Here is a 15,720-nt window from a genome sequence, read left to right on the forward strand (position 1 = left end):
TAGAACAATTACTGACACAGAATATTTTTTAGCGCAACGCAATCTGACTTTCAATAATCCCTACAAAAGAATGGCCCTGACTAACATTAACCTATACCTTTCATAAATCACTTACCTCACCAAAAATCTTCGTTACGCTAACTACTGCAATACAGCGAGCGCCACTACTGCCAGCTAAATAAAAGATTCAAACTACGGAAGGCACTAACTACTGATAGGCATAGTTAGCAAATGATAGATTTTAATAGAGAACAAACAATGTATTTACCTTAATAGTCATAATATATATAGCAGTTCATGACATCCAGTCTTACAAATTTCAAAACTCCGCCGTCTCTCTCCCCACATCCACCACTGCTGGCGCCTCACCTCCAACTGCGCAACACTACGCGCTGTTCACATCCAGTTGCCGCTGCCCAACACTACAATGCCAGACAACAATGCAAACTAGCCACAGACTGCACACAGCAGTGCCAGTGATTTTCATACAGAGCGCTACGTAATGTTGCCACTAAGAAACCAAACAGCCTACTTACATAGCCCCCATGCTCCCCACAAAAAATTTTACAAATTCTTTTGGGCACTGGCCAATACAGATTTGAAAAAAAATTTCATAATTACAGTAAGAAGGATATCAAATGCACACACTTATTAATACAATGTTGGTCAAAAGCTAAAATTTTCTCACAGTCCATAAAGACAGTCCTGATCATTCATCACAGTAAAACTGCCGTTTCTTTTCTTAAAGTCTGAGCAGTAAAAGACAATGCACACGGAAGTAGTGGATTTCCATGCAGTCTTGAAGAAGTAGTGTTGTCCTTCCAACGGAAAGACAGTGCTGACTCTTGACATGCTGACAGGTAATGGGCCACAACAGAGCAAACCCACAGCAGAGTCATTCAACGTTTTGAAGAATATTGGTAGGTAGGTCATCACAGAGCAGACCCACTGTAGTCCTGGTAGAGATTACGGTATTGGTGGGCCACCAGAGGTGCAGACCCACTGCAGTCCTTGTAGAAATAATGGTATTGGTGGGTCATCAAAGATGCAGACCCACTGTAGTCCTTGTAGAGATGGCCAGCAGCCATCTGTTGTGACTGTGCAGGTGCACAATCACCATTGAAGAGTCTTTCGGATAATGTAGCAAGTCCATAACCACCACTTGTGCACTCACAAAGTTTTTGGAATTGTCCTCAGAACCAGCAATGCTGTTATCCTGTCCCTTGCTGAATTATTAACACGCGTGCAAACACTAACAGTCCCTACTTCTCACATATTGTCCAAATACTATGACCAACAGAAATGTGTGCAGTGAAATGGAACTTACAAGTTACTTAATTTGATGAACTGGTGTCAATTACAATTTTATAACATGAGAATACAATTACAAAGGTACAAAATACATCATTAAAGAACATAACAATACAGATAACATTTGTAGTAACACAAACTTTACAAAAGAATAGAAATAAACATATACATCAGTGTTACAGGAATTATGAAATAAGTAAATACATAAAATATCAGAATAACTTTTGAAACATCAACTTCACACATGAGCATTAAAACAGAACAGAATACATAATGTCTAAACATCTTTACAAAGAAAATAACATATTATCAGAAAAATTCTACAACATAACTCTTATTAGCTAAACACATAAAGACAGGAAAAACACAAATATACAAGAGTACACAAATACATAGGGGGATAACACAATGGAAAGGACAGGGTTCGTTTTCAGTGTAACATTTGGTACTGCAGTCCAGCCCAAAACTTCATTCCATATATCGTCCCACTTATTTCAACATTTGCTCCAGCCAAAAAAAAAAAAAAAAATCCTATCCAAGCATGCTTTCTGTATTCTGTTCACATCCTCTTTCAAAAATAGTTTTTCTCCACTGTGCACTATTTTTTTGGCCAAATCATTTTCTTATAGCTTCTCAATGCATTTCTTCCAATTCATCATAGTTAGTTTCTTATATAGTCTACCCCTTCTTAAGCTAACTTAAATCTACTGAGCTCAGACATATATACCAAGGGACGAGGCAATGCAGCAGCACATAACAAATTAACACAAACAGCAAGGACAAAAAAATACAAATTGGCAAAGTAAGCAACAATATTACAACTAATATAAGGCAATGAGCAGCAAACAAGAAAAATAAATCAGTAGTAAACTGGCTTAGCAGAGTAACGCAAAGTCAAATTCAGTAACACTATGCCTGGCAAACAGCAGCAGCAAATGAAATAACTTATATCTAAACATGACATAGCTCAAGCAGAAAAAAACATTACACTAAAGACAACAATGCAGACAAGGGAAATGTATATTTACATCGTAATGTCTATGTAATTAAAGTGGTGCACCATAAAAACTAATTCTACAAAAATTTACCAAGTACTTGAAAAGAAAATTATATATGCAGTTACTGTTATTAGTCCCTTCTTATTGTTCTTTCCATTCCAAGAGTTGCTTTTTCGAAGAATGTGAATCATAAAGTAATTATTTAATAGATCTTAATAGTCATAATATATATAGCAGTTCATGACATCCAGTCTTACAAATTTCAAAACTCCTCCATCTCTCTCCCCACATCCACCACTGCTGGCGGCTCACCTCCAACTGCGCAACGCTACGCGCTGTTCACATCCAGTTGCCGCTGCCCAACACTACAACGGCAGACAACAATGCAAACTAGCCACAAACTGCACACAGCACAGCCAGTGATTATCATACAGAGCGCTACGTAATGTTGCCAATAAGAAAACAAACAGCCTACTTACACATTTCCGTAACACTCGCGTGATGATCAAACCTCCCAGTAACAAATCTAGCAGCCCGCCTCTAAATTCCTTCTATGTCCTCCCTCAATCCGACCTGATAAGGATGCCAACGCTCGAGCAGTACTCAAGAATAGGTCGTATTAGTGTTTTATAAGCGATCTCCTTTACAGATGAACCACATCTTCCCAAAATTCTACCAATGAACCGAAGACGACTATCCGCCTTCCCCACAACTGCCATTACATGCTTGTCCCACTTCATATCGCTCTGCAATGTTACGCCCAAATATTTAATCGACGTGACTGTGTCAAGCGCTACACTACTAACGGAGTATTCAAACATTACGGGATTCTTTTTCCTATTCACCTGCATTAATTTACATTTATCTATATTTAGATTTAGCTGCCATTCTTTACACCAATCACAAATCCTGTCCAAGTCATCTTGTATCCTCCTATAATCACTCAACAACGACACCTTCCCGTACACCACAGCATCATCAGCAAACAGTCGCACATTGCCATCCGCCCTATCCAAAAGATCATTTACGTAGATAGAAAACAACAGCGGACCTACCACACTTCCCTGGGGCACTCTGGATGATACCCTCACCTCCAATGAACACTCACCATCGAGGACAATGTACTGTGTTCTATTACTTAAGAAGTCTTCGAGCAAAAAATAATAGTATGCTTTATTTCTAAAAGGGAAAGAAACGTAACTTAACTTCTCATTATGAAATGGCTTGATGCGACTGATATGCTTCCTGTGCCTCCTACATGCAAGTACTTTTATACACTATCGCTGCTCGCAGAACACGGGCTAAGTATCGTCTTGAGCACTGATGCTCTCGAAGTCTGTGACCGAACTGGGTCCGACCAGCGATGGGCGGCTGTTTATGTCAGCGTTGACAGGGGGCGCTGAACTCTTGTCTTCCTGGAAGTGTGTGGCGCTGCCTGCTCTTTCCATTGGCGATGCTTTCGACTGCACTGTCTTAAAGGCATTCTTGACTGACATGAACTAGCTTTCTCCAGTCTCAAACGTAACTAAGACTCACGACTGTTACAGCGCGTATTTAAAGCAAACCTGATTTGCACCCTCATAGTGGCGCTACTACCGCCTCTCTTATGCGACGTGACGCGTAATTTGAACAGACGTCGTCATCTTTCAGATGTAGAAACATGCCTGTCAACTTTCGTTTACCTCTCACAACTCCTTCTTGGTAAAGGATTTTTTTCCTGTCGGTGTAGTTAGGCCGGTATTAAACTATCAAATTTTTTTGTCCAATATCTTTGTCAAAGAAATTTTATGGTGTAGTAGGGAACTTTGTCAAATGTCGTCAAATATTTGATCAAATCTAGGGCCTCGCTGTAGATCTGATCAAAGAAGTCGCTTGTCTTCTGTTCACGGCAATGTGACATGTTACCACATGGAGCGCTAGCATCACTGCAGCGTTCTGTCATCTGCAGTGTTTTTATAAACATTGCCGGTAAATACATCTGGTGTGTACCGACAACTACAAAATTAATATAGATGTATAAAGCTGAAGAGGCGCTTTACAACGTGAGGCACCCTGAATACAAAAAATAGATTAAGAAGATTGGAGACCTAACCTAACTCTCTCCTGTAGCAAGGAATCGGAGTGTTAACAGTGAGCCTGTCTTCTGCAGATGTAGGAGTTCTTAAGTGAATATTGTGCTTTGTGATATGAGGATACACTTCACTGAACACATACAGAAATGTATGCTCATCCATTCTTAAGTAATTGATGTACGACTTGACGACCTCCACTATAAGCTCACGTAACAAGTTTTGTTGCATGCTTTTGTCGTGTCGTCGTAAAACCCACGGCTTCACCAAGGTACGTTTCCTTTTTTTCCCCCGCTTCTGTTCCGCATGTGCACACAGTGCAATTGTGGTACATGCAACTGCTGCGGTTAATAACAAGTTGTTGTTGTCAGCCGTCTTGAACTTCGACAAAAAATATGATGACAGTGTAATACCCCATCTAGCGCTACGTCAAAGATATTTGTCAAATATATTTGACAGAATATTTGATCACATCTTTGATCCCATCTTTGATCAAATCTTAGACAAAGAAATTTGATAGTGTAATACCGGCCTTAGCAAATAAGGAATAAAACAATATGGACGATACATCTAACAAACTCTCTAAGAAAACGTTAGAAAAGACAGGAAATTCAGACATACCAGCCGAGACTGCTGTTATTTTGAGTTTGGGTTATCTGCTGTTGGACGGCTTCACTTCGTTCAAAAGTATGGTAGATAAAAAATTTGTAGTGGGAGGAGGCTCACGCTGGAGACCCGGTGCAGCTTCTCTAATATTGGTATCTTTCCCTTAAACAATAATATCATTTAATCAACAAAGAATTAAAACAAGGTAGACATATAATTTAAATTCTAATAAGAGGGTGAGACAAATGAAAACCTTAAATTTCACGCCGTTATCCTGTAAGTTGGTAAGCGTGCTGCAAACAGCATGCAGAATGGCCTGTAGGTGGCAGCATAGTGCAGATGCACACATACCATCGCAGTATCAGTATAAAAATGCCCGCCCCACTTGCGACTTGCACCAGGAAAGAACAGAGTTCTGTTATTCGGTTTTTGCGTAGTGAAGGTGTGAAACCTATTGAAATTTATCGCCGGCCGGGGTGGCCGAGCGGTTCTAGGCGCTACAGTCTGGAACCGCGCGACCGCTACCGTCGCAGGTTCGAATCCTGCCTCGGGCATGGATGTGTGTGATGTCCTTAGGTTAGTTAGGTTTAAGTAGTTCCAAGTTCTAGGGGACTGATGACCTAAGATGTTGAGTCCCATAGTGCTCAGAGCCATTTGAACCATTTTTTTGAAATTCATCGACGAATGAAGTTTCAGTACGGTGATGCATGTTTGTCACAGCAGCAAGTCTACGAATGGAGTAGGAAGTTCGCAAATGGTGTGACTTCAGTGGAAGATGCTGCTCGTCCATGTCAGGCACAACGAGTTGTGACTCCACAGAACATTGCAGCAGTTGAAGCCATAGTGAAGGAAAACCGCCGAGTTACCCTGAATGACATTGCACCATGTTTACACATTACCACATTGTGCATGATGTGCTCCAGTTCGATTCCCGGCGGGGTCAGGCATTTTCTCTGCCTCGTGATGGCTGGGTGTTGTGTGATGTCCTTAGGTTAGTTAGGTTTAAGTAGTTCTAAGTTCTAGAGGACTGATGACCATAGATGTTAAGTCCCATAGTGCTCAGAGCCATTTGAACCATTTTTGTGCTCCAGTTTCACAAAAAGTCTGCAAGATGGGTGCCACGGCAGCTGACTCTTGAAGTGAGAGAACGACCTGTTGATGCTTGTGAAGAACTTCTTTGGCGCTTTGAACGAGAAGGTGATGGCTTCCTTGCAAAACTCGTTACCGGGGACGAAACATAGGTTCACTTCCACCAACCGGAAACGAAGAGAACGAGCAAGGAATGGCGCCATCCCTCATCACCAAAACTAAAGAAGTTTCGAACAGAACCATCAGCAGGGAAGGTTATGCTGCCTCTCTTTTAGGACGAAAAAGGCGTCACTTTGGAGCATTACATGCCTAGAGGGACCACTGTCACCAGTGCATCATACACAGATCTCCAACAAAATCATCTGCGGCCTGCAATCAAATCAGTGACGTGGATTGCTGTCAGCAGGTGTCCTTTTGCAACATGACAATGCACTGCCCATACAACAGTTGCAACAATCACAGACCTGCATTTTGAGTGTCTTCCTCATCCACCATACTCAGCAGACCTTGCCCCAAGTGATTTCCATATGTTTGGACCACTCAAAGACGCAATGGGAGGAAAGAAGTTCCGTTCAGATGAAGAGGTACGCCATGCGGTGCATGAGTGGTTGCGCGGACTACCAAAAGAATTTTTTTCTAAAGGAATTTATGCACTTTGTAAGCGCTGGAGGACTTGCATTGAGCGTGGGGGAGTGCATTTGTACCACTTCTGCACAATAAACAATATTTAAAAAATATTCAAGGTTTTCATTTGATACACCCTTGTATGTTAATTTAGATTCAAGGAAACTGAATGGTCGAGTCTTGCATTCTTAATTCTGTTGCACTGAGTGATAAAATGTGTGGTGTCACCGCCAGACACCACACTTGCTAGGTGGTAGCCTTTAAATCGGCCGCGGTCCGTTAGTATACGTCGGACCCGCGTGTCGCCACTGTCAGTGATTGCAGACCGAGCGCCACCACACGTCAGGTCTAGAGAGACGTCCTAGCACTCGACCCAGTTGTACAGCCGACTTTGCTAGCGATGCTACACTGACAAATACGCTCTCATTTGCCGAGACGATAGTTAGCATAGCCTTCAGCTACGTCATTTGCTACGACCTAGCAAGGCGCCATTACCAGTTTATATTGAGATTGTAATTATGTATCATCAAGAGCGATGTTCTCCAGTTATGGATTAAAGTTAAGTATTACATCAACTACGTACTTTATTTGCTACTATAAATTCCCTTAACTGTTCCAGACCTCACGCCAGTCTGCGTGAGCGTAAACGCGTGCATTTCGGCCTCCTCTAGCAACACGGTGTTGGCTCTTCTGCCAACATATCAAAATGTTCCGTAACATGCCCATGTACAGGAATAGCTGTCCCCAGAGTTTTAGCTTGATGGTATTAGTCGTTAATCCGCTGGTTAAAATACGCAAAACTACGACTGATGAGAAGCAGTCGAGCTCGTTTGAGAACGGCCACTGCGTTGGGGCTCCCCTCCCGCACTAACAGTGAATGCCAAACGGATGTAGTTCCAGCTATCCTTCACGGATCCGACGTAGGGGTGTAGATGCAGGCGCCATTGGCGTTAGAGGATTGGGGTGTTTTTTTTTTTTTTTTTTACTGAGCTAATAGCACTGTTACCGCACCTTGCTTCGCTCTCACTCCGTGTCTGCACCGCGTTCAGATTAAATATTGGTGAACACTAGTCATGCTATATAGGACAAAGTAGTTAGCCTAGATCGTCCATCTTGGTCTGTTTTCCGGTACAGACTGATGCACACGTTCAGCAAATGCTGACGAGCAGACGAAATCAGGAGTTCCTCTGCGCAATAAGTCATGATAATCAGGTTCTTTTTTAAAGCATCGCTATTTTATTAGTAACTCGCCGCCGCCGCCGTAGCTGCCGCAACGCTAGAGCTGCCGTCTGCTCTCCAGAGTTCGTAGCCAAGCCAAGTAAGAGGGTTCAGTTTTTCATACGAATTCTCTCTCTCGCTATGTCTTGTCTTATTCTTTCCAACCACATATTACTACTTTGATCTTGAGAATTATACATGCTGTGTGTTAAGTGTTCCTCATGTCAGAGGTAGACTATGGTCAGAAATGATGACTTTTGTGCGAACTAACATCCTAGCAATAGGGACACACGCTGTTTTCAATTTATTATTAAATTTTCTTTTAAAGGTTCCCTGCTTTGTACACTAAACGGAACTATACTTTTTCACTATATCTTTTCCTGGTTCAGTCGCATTGTTTATTAAAGAACGCAACCGTTTTCTTTTCCATATGTCTGTTTGGGAGACTTCAAGAAGAATATAATAATTCCAATCCCAAAGAAAGCAGGTGTTGACAGATGTGAAAATTACCGAACTATCAGTTTAATAAGTCACAGCTGCAAAATACTAACGCGAATTCTTTACAGACAAATGGAAAAACTGGTAGCAGCGGACCTCGGGGAAGATCAGTTTGGATTCCGTAGAAATGTTGGAACACGTGAGGCAATACTAACCTTACGACTTACCTTAGAAGAAAGATTAAGAAAAGGCAAACCTACGTTTCTAGCATTTGTAGACTTAGAGAAAGTTTTTGACAATGTTGACTGGAATACTCTCTTTCAAATTCTGAAGGTGGCAGGGGGAAAATACAGGGAGCGAAAGGCTATTTACAAATTGCACAGAAACCAGACGGCAGTTATAAGAGTCGAGGGGCATGAAAGGGAAGCAGTGGTTGGGAAAGGAGTGAGACAGGGTTGTAGCCTCTCCCCGATGTTATTCAATCTGTATATTGAGCAAGCAGTAAAGGAAACAAAATAAAAATTCGGAGTAGGTATTAAAACTCATGGAGAAGAAGTAAAAACTTTGAGGTTCGCCGATGACATTGTAATTCTGTCAGAGACAGCAAAGGACTTGGAAGAGCAGTTGAACGGAATTGACAGTGTCTTGAAAGGAGGATACAAGATGAACATCAACAAAAGCAAAACGAGGATAATGGAATGTAGTCAAATTAAATCGGGTGATGCTGAGGGGATTAGATTAGGAAATGAGACACTTAAAGTAGCAAAGGAGTTTTGCTATTTAGGGAGTAAAATAACTGATGATGGTCGAAGTAGAGAGGATATAAAATGTAGACTGGGAATGGCAAGGAAATCGTTTCTGAAGAAGAGAAATTTGTTAACATCGAATACAGATTTAAGTGTCAGGAAGTCGTTTCTGAAAGTATTTGTATGGAGTGTAGCCATGTATGGAAGTGAAACATGGACGATAACCAGTTTGGACAAGAAGAGAATAGAAGCTTTCGAAATGTTGTGCTACAGAAGAATGCTGAAGATAAGGTGGGTAGATCACGAAACTAATGAGGAGGTATTGAATAGGATTGGGGAGAAGAGAAGTTTGTGGCACAACTTGACCAGAAGAAGGGATCGGTTGGTAGGACATGTTTTGAGGCATCAAGGGATCACAAATTTAGCATTGGAGGGCAGCGTGGAGGGTAAAAATCGTAGAGGGAGACCAAGAGATGAATACACTAAGCAGATTCAGAAGGATGTAGGTTGCAGTAGGTACTGGGAGATGAAGAAGCTTGCACAGGATAGAGTAGCATGGAGAGCTGCATCAAACCAGTCTTGGGACTGAGGACCACAACAACAATAACATGTCTGTTTGCTTATTCTACTACTTCATGGTGCGTCACTATTTGTCTTAGAGTGTACATAATAACACCTCACCATTCATTTATTGTAATTCAACAGTGACACACGGTGAACCAGTGCGACGAGTACCCTAGCCGCAACAACGACGACAGCAACTCTTGGCACTTGCACTGTGCTTCAATCAGTTTGCTCTCCTGTGGGACTGTTCGTTACGCGCTGAGATTTTGTTTGTTTTCACTTCTTATAGTTACGGAGTTAATATTTCATCTGTTGTTACAATTTTTATTGTGTGTTGTGAGAAGTGAACAAAACCAAAAGAGGAGAATACTGATTGGCATAACCGTCTAATGAACAGTTCTGCTTGAACCTCGGTCTGAACTGCTTCTTACAGATTTTTACCATTAGGAATCAATAACATTGCCGAACTGTTTAATTCAAATTTCCAGGACCTCATTGCCGAACTGTGTAATTCAAATTTCCAGGACCTCAAGATTTGGAGGGCATCCCCCCCCCCCCCCCGCAAGAACCACAAACAAGCCCAAATATTGTCAGTAAATAACAGACAATATGGAGTTTGGGGCTGCATACTTATGTACCTACTTACCTATTATAATGTCGTGGCAATTGTCAGTGATGTGTACAAAATTTTTAGAATTTTTGTGAAACATTGCAAGAAACTTTAAAACTATAGAAAGATAACAATTTCTCTGCTAGGTGCAATTATTCTACATGAAACGTTTATTGATATCTGTGCCAGTTTTATGAATAAGAAATGAAATTAGATGAGCAAGAGTAGAGTCATATAGATAAGTAACGGTTTTTACCAACTCTAGACACCAAAATAAACACAAGGGTCATCTAGACTTTATACACCACAACAAACCGTAGAAAAACATTTTGTAACTTTCTTTCTGCTGAACACACCCAATATCGCACAAATCTTTATCTAGATATAGTCAGCGCCTTAAAGGTGTGCAATGATAATTAAATCAATACCTAATGCTGTCTACAGGCGTTGATAAACATCAACTGGGTCAGTTGAAAATGTGTGCCCCAACCGGGACTCGAACCTAGGATCTCCTGCTTACATGGCAGACGCTCTATCCATCTGAGCCACCGAAAGCACAGAGAATAGTGCGACTACTGGGATTTGTCCGTTGCTCGCTCCCCGTGAGACCCATATGCCCAACTTAATGTCCACACACAGCATTCGTAGTGCCCCTGCCGACTACACTCATTACTCGCGGCAGACAATCTTACCGAGTCCCGTAAGAGTTCGGGGAATGCGTGTGCATCTGCACGGAAGAAGAAGGTCAATGGCCTGTTAGCCTTAACTATTTGGAGATGGTATCTGTTCTTTCGGACATGTCCGAAACATAAAAGACCATGTGAACACACTAAAGAAACCCATAGTTTAGACTCGTAATAAATTCAGCCTTCAGTTGCAAGGTCAAATTTTTTTAGTTTACCTAGGTTTCGATGCCAATAATGGTATCTTCTTCAGAACCTATAAATTAACACATACGGATATATATTAAACATTGAAATACATCATCAATCTAATGATTTCATAATAAGAAAAATCGCGATACTTACAAAAAACGTTGGCCATATCACAGAATAAAACTAATATTGAATGAAGACGCATAATATTCTGTTGGCCCTCAAAATAATTTAATTTTTTTTACCACGATTTTCCTTATTATGAAATCGTTAGATTGATGATGTATTTCAATGTTTAATATATGTCCGTATGGGTTAATTTATAAGTTCTGAAGAAGATACCATTATTGGCATTGAAACCTAGGTAAACTAAAAAAAATTGTGCCTTGCAACTGAAGGCTGAATTTCTTATTGTCTGAACAATTCACGGTTGCTGAAGCCCTGCATTATTTTATAGACTTGTAAATCCATCGTTGTTTTAATTTCGTCGTGGTTTTACTTACACCCGAACGAGACTACATGAGTAAGGAAACAGATACTGTACTGACCACCAAGAAAGACACTACTTGGTTTTTTGCTGCCGATTATTTGCCTTTGAGGGCGATACCAACAAAAATAAATTCATCGCTGGGTTCTGTCAGTGGTGGAAACAGAAACCAAAGATATCAAAGCATGAATCATCGCCTGAAAATCCATCAAATGGATAAAAATGGAAAACCCTCTCTATGAGCGGAGAGAATCTTTCAGTGAGTCACAGCTTAATTACTTTCTATCGGCTTGAAACTTAATAAAACCATTGACAAAGATACTCGGAAGATTGTTTAAGGTGCGACCAAGAAGTGGAAAAACATTTTGCATTGCCTTTTACATATTACGCTTTTTTCAGTCCAGGAACCTTGCTTTCTGCGGTCATCGTGAAGACATTTCGTCGGAAAAAAGAGAAAATTTCTTAGAATTGGTGCAATCGCTGATGAAATATGATCAAGTACTGAAAGAACATTATTTAAAACTTCTTTTTGTCCCTAAAGGGATAGAAAATTAATTTATTTTTGTTTTGGGTGAACATGTCAAAGCAAAAATTATTGCATATAGGAAAAAGGCTAAATATTACGGAATAATTTTGACAGCACTCTCAATTAAACAGAACTGACCGAATGAGTGAAATGATTAGGTACGTCTCTAGAGAAGACTACATTTTGGAAGTTCGAGAATCCTTGTTAGGTGTTTCTATGTCGGGAAATACAACAGGGTATATGTCAAAGATATTCAACAGCAGCTGGAGAAAGATGGGCTAGATATTGCATGGTAGAGGGCTCACGGTTATGACTGTGTCGCGTCAGTGCCAACGAGAAATTTGAGAAGTCAGTCCAAAAGCTATATTCAGTCCATGTGCTAATCAGTCCTTAAATCTTTGTGGAGTTCATGCATTCTCCTGTGTTCCCTGTGGCGTTACTGTTTTCGTAACTGTAGAGAAGTTATATTCATTTTTCTCTTCTTTTAGATGTAGATGGGAATTACTTGTACGAAAAAAAAAACGGATTAAGGTTGAAACGATTGTCTGATACTCGCTGGAGTGCGCATTACGATTCAGTTAAAATCATAAAAGAAAACGTGTAAAAAAAGTGTGAGCACTATAGAAGATATTCAAGATCCATCCAAAGAAAACTTCAATACTAGATCTGCTGCAAGCTTGCTCCTTCCACCTATATGCGATTTTGCCTTTTTGACCTGCATCAGCTATTAGCGTAGGATACGAGCGGCAGTAAATTTAGTCCAACAATATCTACAGCTTCTAAAAACGATTCTGGATAAAGGACTCGACGACTTCAAAACCCTGGATGAATGGTGCACAGCATCTCCGCATCTGCGAGGTAGCAGTGAAGTGGGGATTTTCCTGTACGACCCTTTCACGAGTGTACCGTGAATATCAGGAATCCGGTAAAACATCAGATCTCAGACATCACTGCGGCCGGAAAAAGATCCTGCAAGGACGGGACCAATGACGACTGAAGAGAATCGTTCAACGTGACAGAAGTGCAACCCTTCCGCAAATTGCTGCAGATTTCAATGATGGGACATCAGCAAGAGTCAGCGTGCGAACCATGCAACGAAACATGACCGTTAAGGGCTTTCGGAGCCGAAGGCCCACTCGCGTAATCTTGACGACCTCGCCTGCGCCCGTCAACACCGACATTGGACTGTTGATGGATAGAAACATGTTGCCTGGTCGGACGAGTCTCGTTTCAAATTGTTTCGAGCGAATGGACTTGTACGGGTATGGAGACAACCTCATGAATCCTTGGACCCTGCATGTCAGCAGGGGACTGCTCAAGCTGGTGGAGGCTCTGTAATGGTGTGGGGCGTGTCCGGCTGGAGTGATATAGGGCCACTGATACGCCTAGGAACGACTCTGACAGGTGACACGTATGTAAGCATCCTGTCTGATCACTTGCATCCATTCATGTCCATTGCGCATTCCGACGGACTTGGACAATTCAGCAGGACAATGTGACGCCCCATACACCCAGAATTGCTACAGAGTGGCTCCAGGGACACCCTTCTGAGTTTAAACACTTCCGCTGGCCACCAAGCGTCCAGGACATGAAGATTTTTTAGCATATCTGGGATGCCTTGCAACGTGCTGTTCAGAAGAGATCTCCACTCCCTTGCACTCTTACGGATTTATGGACAGCCCTGCAGGATTCATGGTGTCAGTTGCCTCCAGCAGTATTTCAGACATTAGTCGAGTCCATGCCATGTAGTGTTGTGGCACTTCCGCGAGCTCGCGGAGGCCCTGAACGATATGAGGTAGGTGAACCAGTTTCTCTGGCTCTTCAGTGTAGTTAGATTTGTTGATTTATCGTGTAACCGAAATTTACCGCAATCCTTTCAGTACTCATGTAGATGACTACACACTTTTAATTTTTTTAGAGTCAATTGCCACTTTTCGCACCAATCGTATATCTATGATGGTAGTATCTGTTCCCGAATGAACACATACCGTGGATGACCATGCAGCTTTGCTAGAAATGAAATGACAATTAAATAGACACCCTAGCTGATATACTTGATATACTTCACTGGGGACATGTTGAAAATGTGTGCCCGACCGGGACTCGAACCCGGGATCTCCTGCTTACATGGCAGACGCAGTCAAGTATATCAACGCCTGTTTGCAGCTAGGGTGTCTATTTAATTGTCATTTCATTTCTAGCAAAGCTGCATGGTCATCCACGGTATGTGTTCTTTCGGGAACAGATACTACCGCCATATATAGTTAAAATATGGCTTCCCGGCCATCGACCTTGTGTGAACGCACACGCTATGCCCGAACTCGTACGGGACTTGGTAGATTAATCTGCCACGAGTAATGAGTATGATGGGCAAACATCTATTAGGCGCACTACGAATGTAGTGGTGTGGACATGTTGGGAATGTGGATCTCACGGGGAGCGTGCAGGGGATAAGTCCCTGCAGACGCACTATCCTCTGTGCCCTCGGTGGCTCAGATGGATAGAGCGTCTGCCATGTAAGCAGGAGATCCCGGGTTCGAGTCCCGGTCGGGGCACACATTTTCAACATGTCCCCAGTGAAGTATATCAATGCCTGTTTGCAGCTATGGTGTCTATTTAATTATCATTTCAATCGTATATCTTGTCTAAATCACTGCAAATTGGTTTTGATCATCTGATGACTTTACAAGACGGTAAATGACCGTATCATCCGTAAACAATCGAAGAGGGCTGCTCAGGTTGTCTTCTATGTCGTTTATGTAGATCAGGAACAGCAGAGGGCCAACAACAGTTTCTTGGGGAACGCCAGATGTTACTTCCGTTTTACTCGACGACTTTCCGTCAGTTATACAAACTGTGATCTTTCTGGCAGGAAATCACAAATCCAGTAGCACAACTGATATGATACTCGGTTGGTACGTAATTTGATTAGAAGTCGCTTGTAAGCAATTGTGTCAAAAGCCTTCTGGACATCTGTAAATATGGAATCGATTTTAATTCTCCTGTCGATAACACTCACTTCTTCATGAGAATAAAGAGCTAGTCGTGTTTCAAAAGACCGATATTTTCTGAATCAGTGTTGGTTGTTTGTCAATAAATAGTTTTTTTTTTTTTTCGGAGGTGATTCATAATGTTCGGACGCAGTATATGCTCCATAAAACTGCTGCAAATCGACGTTAGTGAGATGGGTGTGTAATTCAGCGGATTACCTCTATTTCCTTTTTTCAGTATTGGTGTGACTTGTGCAACTTTCCAGTCCTTAGGTATGGATCTTTCGGCAGGTCAGTTGTTGTAGCCGCGCGGAGTGGCCGCGCGTTTTAGGGCGTCATGTCACGGACTGCGCAGCCCTTCCCAGCGGAGGTTCAAGTCCTCTCTCGGGCATGGGTGTGTGTGTTGTTCTTAGCATAAGTTAGTCTAAGTTAGTGTTATGACCGCACTATAACACAACAAATATTCCGTGATAACCAAATTTATTTGACCTTCTCTCACTCAAAACAAAACTTAAGTTCGACTACACAACACTTCGCTCTCTGTAGCGCCAAGGAGAAATCAGAGTCAC

At 41.7% G+C, this 15,720-nt stretch overlaps 1 non-coding gene across 1 annotated transcript; it reads left to right on the forward strand.

Annotated features, from left to right (window-relative positions):
• Positions 1-14,641: 14,641 nt before the first annotated feature.
• Trnat-ugu (transfer RNA threonine (anticodon UGU)) lies at positions 14,642-14,716 on the forward strand. The gene has a single exon. It is a non-coding gene; the product is annotated as a tRNA-Thr (tRNA).
• Positions 14,717-15,720: the final 1,004 nt, after the last annotated feature.

The sequence above is a fragment of the Schistocerca nitens genome, chromosome 2 (assembly GCF_023898315.1).
Source record: "Schistocerca nitens isolate TAMUIC-IGC-003100 chromosome 2, iqSchNite1.1, whole genome shotgun sequence".
Taxonomy (NCBI): Eukaryota; Metazoa; Arthropoda; class Insecta; order Orthoptera; family Acrididae; genus Schistocerca; species Schistocerca nitens.